Source organism: Mytilus trossulus, chromosome 2 (genome assembly GCF_036588685.1).
Source record: "Mytilus trossulus isolate FHL-02 chromosome 2, PNRI_Mtr1.1.1.hap1, whole genome shotgun sequence".
NCBI lineage: Eukaryota > Metazoa > Mollusca > Bivalvia > Mytilida > Mytilidae > Mytilus > Mytilus trossulus.
In genome coordinates, this window is record NC_086374.1 from 7,322,271 (window position 1) to 7,336,105 (window position 13,835).

A 13,835-nucleotide genomic window follows, 5' to 3' on the forward strand; every position below is an offset into this window, starting at 1 on the left:
ATACAAATTCAATTTTCCAGTCGAGGACATTTTCTATTAATTTAATCAGATTTACTTGACAACATTAGAGGATAACTGTCTTTTTGTATATAAATGTAGAATTATCAGAAATATTTAATAGAAAGAAATATTAACTGAATTGCCAACTATTGTCATTTGATTTATAGTTTTTTGCGGTTTAATGCCTTTTGTTTTACACATCTATGTATAGGTTTTAAATTAGAAATAAATGGTGTAATATGATCTGTTCCTGACAGTAAAAGCTTCTGTAATCAGCATATTCTCTCTTCTTAACAAATTAAATTTACTTAAATCCCCCATAACATAGACCGTAAGGAAATCCAGCTGATTGTCACGACAAGTAATTGAGAAGCCTTTCGCAAAAAGTAATTGGTAAAACATATAATGGCAGAGAACTAAATAATAGCTTAACCTTTCAGGATACACAGGACTATCAAATAAACATGGTGATCAAGAAGTTTTTATTGTGTCTAGCCTCTGACAGGATATTTTTGTTTTGACGGTCTCAATTTAGATTTAGAACATGTCATATTTATACATAGATACCTGTTTATTGTTGAAGTCTGCACGTCCACCTAGTTAATTAATTTGTGGTTATTATTTTAACAATTTTTTGCTTTTTTTTTTTACTTTTGCCTAGACCCAAGGTCCAGAAAATGTTCGTGTCACAAGGGATTCAATATCACCATTGGCAACTCTTTGTTACAGAACGTTTTGGATCCTATGGTTGTGGCCAAAGATTTTCTCAAGCTTTTAGGTATAAATTCAAAATCATAGTATTTTAACAACATACTCAAAATGTGCTGATATTGAAGCCAAACATTTTTATGTAGAGGTTAATTGTAACAAAGAAGTAAGGCTTTTCAAATAGATCCATTAAGTTATGACCATTTTGAAATTTTATGATATAGTTAAAAATCAAGGCCATATTTGGCCTAAAGTGAAACTTCTCTGACTTCCTGTAAACATGATATAATGATTAATGCATTTTCACATTTATTTCTCACCAAGTTCCTGTTTACAGACAACTTATTTTTATGTACACATAAGGAACACATATGCAATTTTTGTCATTTCTGTAGGAACTACAAATCATGAGCCTCCTGAAAGATAGTACCAACATGCACCTAATCATGCTATACCATGTGATGCATGCTCACATCCTGTTTTTGTACTTCCTGTTTATGTCTTTGAGTTTCTGGCTCTTTGATGTATGCCTTAAAAGAGGGACGGAAGATACCTAAGGGACAGTCAAACTCGTAAATCTAAAACAAACTGACAACGCCATGGCTAAAAATGAAAAAAGACAAACAGAAAAACAATAGGACACATGACACAACATAGAAAACTAAAGAATAAACAACACGAACCCCACCAAAAACTAGGGGTGATCTCAGGTGCTCCGGAAGGGTAAGCAGATCCTGCTCCACATGCGGCACCCGTCGTGTTGCTTATGTGATTACAAATCCGGTAAATAGTCTAATTCGGTAGGTCAAATTCATGAAAGGGAAGGGGATTGTAGTTACGACGTAAGGAACATATCCGATATCATTTGTGAAACGGTTATTCCATAACGGTCAACCAACTCGTGATGGCGTCCGTAAAATTTACGAAGGGATGATTTCAACTTCACCATTTGGAACTCTTGGTTTAATAGCTTCCTTGTGAGCAGTAACCCTCTATCAAGAAAATCATGATAGGAAATGCAAGCACGGGAATATCGTATCAATTGGGAGATATATACCCCGTATGCAGGTGCTGCTGGAATGTTGCTACTTAGAAATGGAAAGTTCACAATTGGAAAGCTGAAATCATCTCTTTTGTGATCTCTTTTCTTAATATATCCTGTTATTCAAACAAAAGTTAAGAAAAAAGTATTTAATCTTTCTGTAAGGTTTAATCAATTTCATGAGTGGCTTTTGTTCTTTTCAAGAAACTTTAATCTTATAAATGCTGTATTTCCCATATTTAGTAATAAATATGCCACTCATTTTAATAACACCAAACTTAAAGTACCATAATACTGGTATATCAAATGATATTTCATCAGTTTCTGGACAAATTATGAGATTTATAGGAAATGTATTGGATAAAGTTGTGACTTAAACAATAGAAGTGTAGTCTACTAGTCTGATCAGAACTTCAATAAATCATTTCACTTTTATTAAGGATTAAATTAATGGCAGTATAAACAAAATGTCCAAACCAAGATAGAGTGAAATAAATTGTCTGATTTGTTAAATAAAACTCAAGTTGTCTATTGATTGGAATGAAAAACCTGCTTGGTCTTAATGAAAAAACGCTCTGAATGAAAGGAGATGTAATATAAACGTCAATGAGACAACAACCCAGCATTACAACTATACAAAATTACACATGTCACTCATTTATTTTTTTCCAGTGTAATTTCTAAACCTATATTCTGACAGTTATTAATTTCTTTCTTTAACAAAGATGGTTGTCGTTTGTTATGGTCAGTTATCTTTGATTTTCATTTAACTTCTTGTTTGAATTGTTTTATATATATATATTGTCATGTTGGAGCTTTTTACAGCTGATTATAATTTATTAGCTTTTCTTATTGTTGAAGGCTATAGGTTGACTTCTAGTCCCTTGCATCCATATCATTTTGGCCCAGGTGGATACATGTAGTTGTCTCCATGCAATCATGCCTCATCTCCTTATTTTTATATACTGACTAATAAACACTGTATATTGATTTCTAAATAGCCTTTGATTATTTGTATGTTTGGGTTGCTGTCTCTCTGACATATACCTTCATCTTCTATTATTCTTTCATGGGTACAAAACAAAGAAGTAACAGTCTTGGAACAATATTTTAGATTAAAAAATATTTCTATTGAGACCTTTATGATAGAAAGAAATGATACTATTCATCAATTTATATTTGTTGTCCCTTTCAACCTCACCTGGATAAATTTCAGTCTGAGCTTTACCTTCACTTTGCCATACATGTATTTTAGTTCAGGCACATATGAAAAAAAAAAAAATTTAATAGAGAATTCAAAAAATCTTTAATTGCATTCAAATGTGATTTATGTAATAGAATTGTGAGTACTTTTGGAATTATGTTTGATGATTTACCAATGATTAAGATGGTCGAACTAGATTTAAGAGTGCTGCTAGTTACATAAGACTTGTTTTAATCCAGCTTTTTCCATCTCATTTTGTCTATAATGATAAGTGCAAAAATCCATCCACGTCCTACTCGTCTACTCTGTTACAATAGATGTTATATTTACTTGATGAAATTGTGGGGAAGACAAAAACTGTAATAGATCAAAAGCCTATTGCTATAGTTCTATCAAAGACTGACATTGTAATATGAGGCCAAGAAATAAATATCTTCTATGGCAGAAAAGAACAAACGCGATCAATATCAGAATTATGGGAATTTCTTATTTAAATAAAGACTTGAATCCTGTAAGAGATAGCTTTATTATATTAGTGTCATCACATCAAAGTGATAATTTCAGTAAAATATTGCTTTGTAATCATTTAGTGATGATTATTGTTGTGTATTGGGAACCAAATAAACGACTATATCCGATTCCCTTGTTTATTATTGAAATACAGCCAAACACAGTAATAGAGTTAATTGTTTATGTCATGAAAAACTTAAATTGGGAATATTCGATCAAGATTATTATGTTCGTGTGGTTTTATTCTACCCATATCATTCATGGTCAACTTAAATTAGGACAAAGTTATGTCAGAAACCATATGGGAATGATGATATCATTTTAGAACTAGATCGAAAAAAAATAGTGAATTGAATGTCGTTGGCAGTTCTCTATGGGATAATATGATGATTTATATGTGTATTCTGTTGTGGATGTTAACTGCCCAGGATAGATGCAAAGGTTTTTTACGTATCAAAGCTCAAATTTAAACAACTTAATTAGCGCTAGGTCACTATATACTTCATTCTAAAATTCATTTGACAAGAACTGAATTCATATCTCATTTGCCTGTATGTGAGTGTATATAGAGTAGATCAGAAATAGTTTAATTTTACCTCAGGGTGATCACAGGATAAATGAAAATAGCAGAATCTTCCTTTTGCATGTCTTTTCTGCATCCTAATTCTTTTAAGGATATAATATAGGCTATTTGTATCTGATTTTATGAGTGCATTTCCAACTGGGGATAGTATTTCATTGTTAATATAAAAGAGGGCAGGCTATGGATGTCTTCATTTTAAGCTTAAAGAAATATTTTTTTGAAATGCTTATATCAAACCTACATGTATTATTGTTGTATTATATTGTCTCATTTCAGATATAAGCATTAGATAGGAAAGATATGATGCAATTCTTGTCTTAGAACTGTTAGGAAGACCAGGATTAACAGTATGTATGTTTAGGGTTAAGATTTCAGTATTAGTGTATAGAAATATCGTATTGGCATTATTTATTTTGATACAAAGTTATTTGTTTTTGGAGGTACATTAAATTATTATTTTATGAATGACAATATTTTGAATAATACAAACACACACACAAAATAAAAAGAGAAACAATAGAAATATACCATACCAAAGAAATTCAGCTGCAGTCACCTTCATCTGGAAACAGGATCTTCTGATCATGCTGATGTATACTATAGCAAAAGATTTAAACTTTGATCATCTAACAAGTTGATAACAGAACTTTTATGTCAAAATTTCAAGTAAACATCTGTGAATTTCAAACTCAATAATTTATCTTTGATACAACAAAGAATGTAAAGGAGAAATGTAAAAATGTACCTGTATAGGTACAAACCAGTCATGTATCTTAACATTGTTATCGTAAGGTAGGTATTTTTTAATTTTGTAAAACTTCATAAACTAATAGTTTTCTGTTTAAAAAAGTGTGCAGATATCCATATAAAGTTAATGCTGTATTAGAATAATATTTTTTTTAATTTTGAATTACTTTATCATATAAATATCAATTGATTGAGAATATTCAAGGAGATGTGGTATGTCTGGTATGATGGGACAAATATCCACCAGAGAACAAATAAAGGGGATTAAAGTAACTAGGGATCACCATACGACATTCAACAATGAGCAAAACCCATACCATATATTAAGCTATAAATGATAAAAATAATAATTCTTTATCTATAGATGGAGAAAAGGCAAATTTACAAAATGCAAATCAGTTCATGAGAAAAACAATGACATAATTGACAAAACAAGATACATATATGACAGACAGCAACCATCAGCAACAACTAAATGATATTTAAAAACAGGCTCATAAAGAATTAGGTAGGGTTAAACATTAATGTGAGCAAGCAACCATTCCTTATCTTGGAACAGCACAAAATAAGAGCATAAGAGTAAAAAACAATTTAAAAAGGCTTGATTTATCCATGATTTATCTGATCAGCACAATACAACATAAGACAAAAGTACAGACCTAAGAGTACTCATAGTTACTGTAAGATAGTTCAAAGCCAATCACAACTAATAAATAAATGATGTTCGCCCAGACTAAGGTACAAATCAGTACACATCCAACAGTAATTAACAAAAACTAATATGTCTGTAAGTCTTCTAGTGTGACGTATTCTGTATGACTTAAAGTGGTATATTTTCTAGAATAGACCTGAATTAAGAAATGATGAAAATTGTATGTATAGTGCAAAGAGATGTTAAGTCAGTTAACACATATTTAGATGGAAACAATTCTTATGAGAAGTATTTATTAAAGACGTCGTGCATTCTTAGTTGATAAAGGTGTCATGATTTGTGAAGGCAAATTAATCATTGACTATTTTTCCATGGGAAATGAAATTTAAACAATCTCTGTGTGGATCTGTCTAGTTTATGTTAGGTCTAAAGAGGACAAAATAGATGGTCTGCTATTAAAAATGTTCCTGAAGGGCAGCACATTCTTTCTAGATCATTCAATATAAAGTGATGATAAAAAAACATTACCACTTACCAGCCCTTTCTTGAGTAAGACACCATGCCAGGCTTATATATGGTGAAAACTTACCAGCCCTTTCTTCAGTAAGACACCATGCCAGGCTTATATATGGTAAAAACATTACCAGCCCTTTCTTCAGTAAGACTGTGCCAGGCTTATATTTGGTAAAAACATTACCAGCCCTTTCTTCAGTAAGACACCATCCAAGGCGTAATATATGGTAAAAACAATACCAGCCCTTTCTTCAGTAAGACACCATGACAGGCTTATATATTGTTAAAACATAACCAGCCCTTTCTTCAGTAAGACACCATGCCAGGCTTATATATGGTAAAACATTACCAGCCCTTTCTTCAGTAAGACACCATGCCAAGCTTATATATGGTAAAAACATTACCAGCCCTTCCTTCAGTAAGACACCATGACAGGCTTATATATGGTAAAAACCTTACCAGCCCTTTCTTCAGTAAGACACCATGCCAGGCTTATATATGGTAAAAACATTACCAGCCCTTTCTTCAGTAAGACACCATGCCAGGCTTATATATGGTAAAACATTACCATCCCTTTCTTCAGTAAGACACCATGCCAGGCTTATATATAGTAAAAACATTACCAGCCCTTTCTTCAGTAAGACACCATCCCAGGCTTATATATGGTAAAAACATTACCAGCCCTTTCTTCAGTAAGACACCATCTCAGGCTTATATATGGTAAAAACATTACCAGCAGTTTCTTCAGTAAGACACCATCCCAGGCTTATATATGGTAAAAACATTACCAGCCCTTTTTATACGACCGCAAATTTTGAAAAAAATTTCGTCGTATATTGCTATCACGTTGGCGTCGTCGTCGTCGTCGTTGTCCGAATACTTTTAGTTTTCGCACTCTAACTTTAGTAAAAGTGAATAGAAATCTATGAAATTTTAACACAAGGTTTATGACCATAAAAGGAAGGCTGGTATTGATTTTGGGAGTTTTGGTCCCAACATTTTAGGAATTAGGGGCCAAAAAGGGCCCAAATAAGCATTTTCTTGGTTTTCGCACTATAACTTTAGTTTAAGTTAATAGAAATCTATGAAATTTTGACACAAGGTTTATGACCACAAAAGAAAGGTTGGGATTGATTTTGGGAGTTTTGGTTTCAACAGTTTAGGAATTAGGGGCCAAAAAAGGGCCCAAATAAGCATTATTCTTGGTTTTCGCACAATAACTTTAGTTGAAGTGAATAGAAATCTATTTAAACATAAGGTTTATGACTATAAAAGGAAGGTTGGTATTGATTTTGGGAGTTTTGGTCCCAACAGTTAAGGAAAAAGGGGCCCAAAGGGTCCAAAATTAAACTTTGTTTGATTTCAACAAAAATTGAAACCTTGGGGTTCTTTGATATGCTGAATCTAAAAATGTACTTAGATTTTTTATTATTGGCCCAGTTTTCAAGTTGGCCCAAATCGAGGTCCAAAATTAAACATTGTTTGATTTCATCAAAAATTGAATAATTGGGGTTCTTTGATATGCCAAATCTAACTGTGTATGTAGATTCTTAATTTTTGGCCCAGTTTTAAAATTGGTCTAAATTAAAGTGCAAAGGGTCCAAAATTAAACTAAGTTTGATTTTAACAAAAATTAAATTCTTGGGCCTCTTTGATATGCTGAATCTAAACATGTACTTAGATTTTTGATTATGGGCCCAGTTTTCAAGTTGGTCCAAATCAGGATCTAAAATTATTATATTAAGTATTGTGCAATAGCAAGTCTTTTCAATTGCACAGTATTGTGCAATGGCAAGAAATATCTAATTTCACAATATTGTGAAATAGCAAATTTTTTTTTAATTAAGAGTTATCTTTCTTTGTCCAGTATAGTAAGCAAGAAATATCTGCAAGAATTTTTTTTAATTGGAGTTATCTTTCTTTGTCCAGAATCAACTTAAATCTTTGTTATATACAATATACAATGTATATTCACTTTTTACTACCAACTGGTAAATTTAAATAATCTTTACCATTCAGTGATAACAAGCAGTTTTTTTACATCTTAATATTTTATGATGTATTTAAATGAGTAGTAATTGTTGCAAACTCCATTAGAATATTTTAATTGAAATTAGTTTTGGAATAAGGGAAAGGGGGATGTGAATAAAAAATTGGGTTCAATTTTTCTCATTTGAAATTTCATAAATAAAAAGAAAATTTCTTCAAACATTTTTTTGAGAGGATTAATATTCAACAGCATAGTGAATTGCTCTGAGAGAAAACAAAAATTTCAAGTTCATTTGAATACATTCATTCTGTGTCAGAAACCTATGCTGTGACAACTATTTAATCACAATCCAAATTTAGAGTGGAATCCAGCTTGAATGTTGTGTCCATACTTGCCCCAACCGTTCAGGGTTCAACCTCTGCGGTCGTATAAAGCTACGCCCTGCGGAGCATCTGGTTTCAGTAAGACACCATCCCAGGATTATATGTGGTAAAAACAATACCAGCCCTTTCTTCAGTAAGACACCATCTCAGGCTTATATATGGTAAAAACATTAACAGCCCTTTCTTCAGTAAGACACCATCACAGGCTTATATATTGTAAAACATTGCCAGCCCTTTTTTCAGTAAGACACCATCCCAGGCTTATATTTGGTAAAAACATTACCAGCCCTTTCTTCAGTAAGACACCATCTCAGGCTTATATATGGTATAAACATTACCAGCCCTTTCTTCAGTAAGACACCATCCCAGGCTTATATATGGTAAAACATTACCAGCCCTTTCTTCAGTAAGACACCATCCCAGGCTTATATATGGTAAAAACATTACCAGCCCTTTCTTCAGTAAGACACCATCCCAGGCTTATATATGGTAAAACATTGCCAGCCCTTTCTTCAGTAAGACACCATCTCAGGCTTATATATGGTAAAAACATTACCAGCCCTTTCTTCAGTAAGACACCATGACAGGCTTATATATTGTTAAAACATAACCAGCCCTTTCTTCAGTAAGACACCATGCCAGGCTTATATATGGTAAAACATTACCAGCCCTTTCTTCAGTAAGACACCATCTCAGGCTTATATATGGTAAAAACATTACCAGCCCTTTCTTCAGTAAGACACCATCCCAGGCTTATATATGGTAAAACATTGCCAGCCCTTTCTTCAGTAAGACACCATCTCAGGCTTATATATGGTAAAAACATTACCAGCCCTTTCTTCAGTAAGACACCATCCCAGGCTTATATATTGTAAAACATTACCAGCCCTTTTTGTCGAGCCTTGGACTTTAGTCGAAAAAGCGAGACTAAGCGATCCTACTTTCCGTCGGCGTCGGCGTCGGCGGCGTCCACAAATATTCACTCTGTGGTTAAAGTTTTTGAAATTTTAATAACTTTCTTAAACTATAATGGATTTCTACCAAACTTGGACAGAAGCTTGTTTATGATCATAAGATAGTATCCAGAATTAAATTTTGTAAAAATAAAATTCCATTTTTTCCATATTTTACTTATAAATGGACTTAGTTTTTTCTGCGGGGAAACATTACATTCACTCTGTGGTTAAAGTTTTTAGAATTTTAATAACTTTCTGAAACTATCCTTGGTTTGAACCAAATTTTGACAGAAGCTTGTTTATGATCATAAGATAGTATCCAGAAGTAAATATTGTAAAAAGATAACTCCATTTTTTCTGTATTTTACTTTTAAATGGACTTAGATTTTCTTCCAGTTAACATTATATACAGTCGGCAGTTTAAGTTTTCAAAACATTAATTAGATTCATTAACTATCCTAGATTTTTACCAAACTTGGACAGAAGCTTCTTACAATCAAAAGATAGTATCAAGAGGAATCTTTTTATTGATTTTTTTCCTCATTTTTTGTTGAGCCTGCGATTTACAGCAAAAGTAGGCGAGACACTGGGTTCCGCGGAACCCTTACAAATTTTTTCAGTAAAACACCATCCCAGGCTTATATATGGTAAAACATTACCAGCCCTTTCTTCAGTACACCATCTCAGACTTATATATGGAATCATCCTTCTATTTGTCTTTAATTTAATGCTTATATGGATTGAGAAGAGACAAAAAAGCATTGAGTAATGTAGAAAAACTTGTGCTCTTAGGGAACAATGTTAGGTTTGACCACAAATTGATAAATAATTAGAAAATAACTTTAAACAATTGATCTTTTTTTTTATTTGGCATCAGCAAAGCAGGGGATAGGAGTTGTCTAGATACAGTTTTTGTTTAGGTTAATTTAAAAGGAACCTGACTGATAATAAGTAAATGGTATTTGGTATGCAGTTTTATAAGCATTGGCTTATTTGGTCCTACACCTTCATTCATGGTTCATTGATTGAATATTTGACATAGTTTACATGTATAGATATTGCCATTTTGATTTTAAACATTTGCATTTTACTATAAAAAAAAAACTCAATTTAAGAAAGACATATCTGTGTTTTTTCTCCTTTTTATCTACATCTCAGAAACTTACAATTGCCTGGGAAGTTAAATACATTGTGTATGTGATTTGTTACAGTAAATTTAGATTCATTTACATGTATTTTGCTAATAAGGTCATGACCCCATTCTCACACTTCAGTGCACAGGGTTAAGTTTTGTTCTGTATCTCTGAAATTACATTTTGGATAGATTAATAGTACTGTTATTGTGTATGAAAATTCAATAGGCAAAGTACATGTGCATCAATAGATTGCATTTAACCTTGAACCCTTAAAAATAGAATAATATATTTCAGTAGGTTAGTGGTTTTAGTGTACACAGTTTTACATGAAGTTTTGGTAATAGACTGATTGTAAACAAGGGTTAAAACAATACTAGAATGTCAATAGAAGTATAAGTATAGGATGTCTTATGTGCTGTCCTATTTCTAATATTGAAGTAGATTATATATGTTTCATCTTTTTTGGTTCTGTGCGACATGAAATTGACTTGTAAAAGAATCAATATTATTTATATATACATTATATCCTTGTTGTATTTCCTTACACTTCTTATCAGATATTAGGGGGTAAAAAATCAGTTACAATCATTATCAATTAATAAATTACAGGTAGAATTCAATCAGACCAGGTAAACAGTTCGTTATCTCACCTGGCTATAGTAATCTTGAACGTCACCTCGACATTAGTGGTATGTCTATAGAAGATAAGTGTGGGCCTATCTCAAACAGGACTTAGTGGTGATGTGGCACAATACCAGGTTAGAAGTCATATTTATTTAACACTATTCGATTAAAGGAATCATTTTATGTATATTGGTATGTAAAATATATTCTGTTATACACTTTATTTTAATTTTCATAAAAGTTTAACATTTTAGCAAATTATAAGTTTAATATGGATATTTCATACACTGAAAAGTACAAGTTGTTTGAAAATAAAATAACTTCCAATAAATAGAAATATGTTTGAACAGAAGGAGACGTGAGGTATTCATCAATGACACATAATCCCAAGGACACTAAAAACAAAAAAAAACTTCTAATGGTAAATATATACAGACTTCAACAATAAACAAGATGTTTGTTTCTTTATTGTCCTCAAGTCAGGAATGATGTAATATTCAGTATATATGCATATTTACATATTATCATTTATGTTTATACATGTATAAGATATCTTGTAGGAATATAAGACATATTTTGCTTTACTGATAATAATACAATGTTATCTAAAAATCACTGGCAAACAGAGCTAAAAGGGTAACAATATATCAACTTATAGAAATCATTTTGACGTTTCTAACTTGGGCCCTTATCAGTTGAAAGGTGTGCTTTAAACAAGGTTATTGAGGACATCAGACTTAGAATTTCAGTTGTGTGCCATAAGTTGCAGGTCAGCTATAGAATTTGTTTTTTTTTCTTTCTCACTAAATATAACATGAAATATATTCTTTTTTATTGAAATTACAGATTAAAAGATGTTTTTTCATCCTAAATTATAGTAGACTACAATATAATACTGATTTTTTGATTGGGGAGTATATAATTTTTCAATGGGCTACATACTCTAGTGTAGGACATTCTGTGGCTTAACCATGTTAACTGATGATACAAGAACAATTGAAAATTTCTAAACAACAGTAGTAGAAAAACAAAGGATAAGAGATATCGATTCATCACACAAAATCAGTACATGCATAGCAAAAAACACAGTAGATTTCCCACTGCATTATGGTACTCAGTCTAGTAAGAGTAACCAAAAGATGTAAAATGGAGTACTGGTATACATTTGGTTCAATTTGGGGGAAAAAATTACTATTTTAACATTTATGGTTTGCTTTACATGACAAAATTATCAGAAATTAGATAATTTTCCCCTAAATTGCATCGATTGTATGCTTATATATTGTTTTACATTGTCTTATCGGGGCCTTTTATAGCTAACTATATGCGGTATGGGCTTTGCTCTTTGTTGAAGGCCGTACGGTGACCTATAATTGTTAATGTTTGTGTCATTTTGGTCTTTTGTGGATAGTTGTCTCATTGGCAATCATACCATATCTTCTTTTTTATATTATAATTATAGTCTATTCATAAAACACATACTAAAAGAATTTGTATTGTGTTGTTGGGTTGATGTATCTGCACCCAAAGTTTTTTCTTTAGTGTTTGATAGAATGTGCCTGAGATTTTTCTTCTTGAGCATTTTTTCATTTAAAAAACTAATGAAAACATGAAGGTGTTTGTGTGTGCCACTAAATAGGAGACAAAATAGGATAGATCTATGAAAAGGATCTATAAAAACTTTAGAAATTAACGTTGGTAATGTCAGCTGTCGCCATAGGATGAATGAAATCTCGTTCGATCAGTTAATAAGGAAAACTATCATCATATAAATTGAGTTGATTTATTGAGCTCTTCTGGAACAGCTGTTACCTTATTGTAAATATACTTTAAAAGGATTTTCTATTTTCTCTAAAAGTTTTTAATGAACATAGTAATGTCAAACAAAGAGGACAATCTATTTATGAATATATTATACCCAATTCTTGGAGAAGAGGCTATATTGCTATATTAACTTTGTTAAACAAGTATTTTTGTCACTCTATTCATTGGACTTTATATGTAGACCCTAAATTGGCCAAAAGTTTTGTTAAATTTGGATTAGGCTTTGGATTGCTATAGATTGTGCAGATTTTTGTTAAAACAATTTATAACAAAATTTGTTGACATGACCTTATAAAAGAGATGATCCCAATAGGCACTAATAAAGAGATTTATTTAACTTAATGTGTTTATGTTTGCGTTATCATCACACTTCACTTTTCTGTTGCTATGCCCATAGGGGCCATGTCTATATGTTATATTGCTACCAGAAATATGTTCATATGCAACTAAGCCAATTTGAAATAAGCTTATGATTTGCTTTATCTCCAAAGAATTGGTATCAAAAGTTTTTACAAAATCAGAATTTAGCATGTTCATGCATTTATTATTGTAAATCTAGCAATAAAGTAAGATAACAGTTTGTTTTTCTATCTATGAGTTTGACTGTCCTTCTGGTATCCTTCGCCCCCTCTTTTAAAGTTAATTCTTCTTGTTTAAGAGTATTATAAGCAAACAACAAAAAGTCTTGTACATTTTAACATTACATTGTTTCTAATTTTCATTATATCTTGATTATCTGTTAGAAACAAAAATGTTACATGTTATAAATAGAACTTAAGATATAAGACAGAGCCAGATAAACCTCATATTGTATCTTTCTCATTTTAATGAGATAAAATTTCCTCTTTCTACTTTAAGAACTATCACTGATGACCAACTGACTTGTCTGGTTATTGATAGATTTGGAAATATAATAGAAAAAATGGTATTCATTCATGAAACAAACGAAGTAAATGCACAGCA

The 13,835-nt window shown here is 31.6% G+C and overlaps 1 protein-coding gene across 5 annotated transcripts in view; it reads left to right on the top strand.

Moving 5' to 3' along the window:
- Window positions 1–4,319: 4,319 nt before the first annotated feature.
- Window positions 4,320–13,835, top strand: part of LOC134706403 (polypeptide N-acetylgalactosaminyltransferase 5-like) — a 59,570-nt gene continuing 50,054 nt past the window's right edge. For 4 of the 5 annotated variants that reach the window (XM_063565311.1, XM_063565317.1, XM_063565318.1 and 1 more), the window contains exons 1-2: window positions 4,320–4,394; window positions 11,034–11,240. The gene's annotated coding sequence lies outside the window, so the exon portion shown is untranslated. The remainder of the gene's footprint in view (window positions 4,395–11,033; window positions 11,241–13,835) is intronic. The other variant, XM_063565312.1, reaches the window with a different exon arrangement.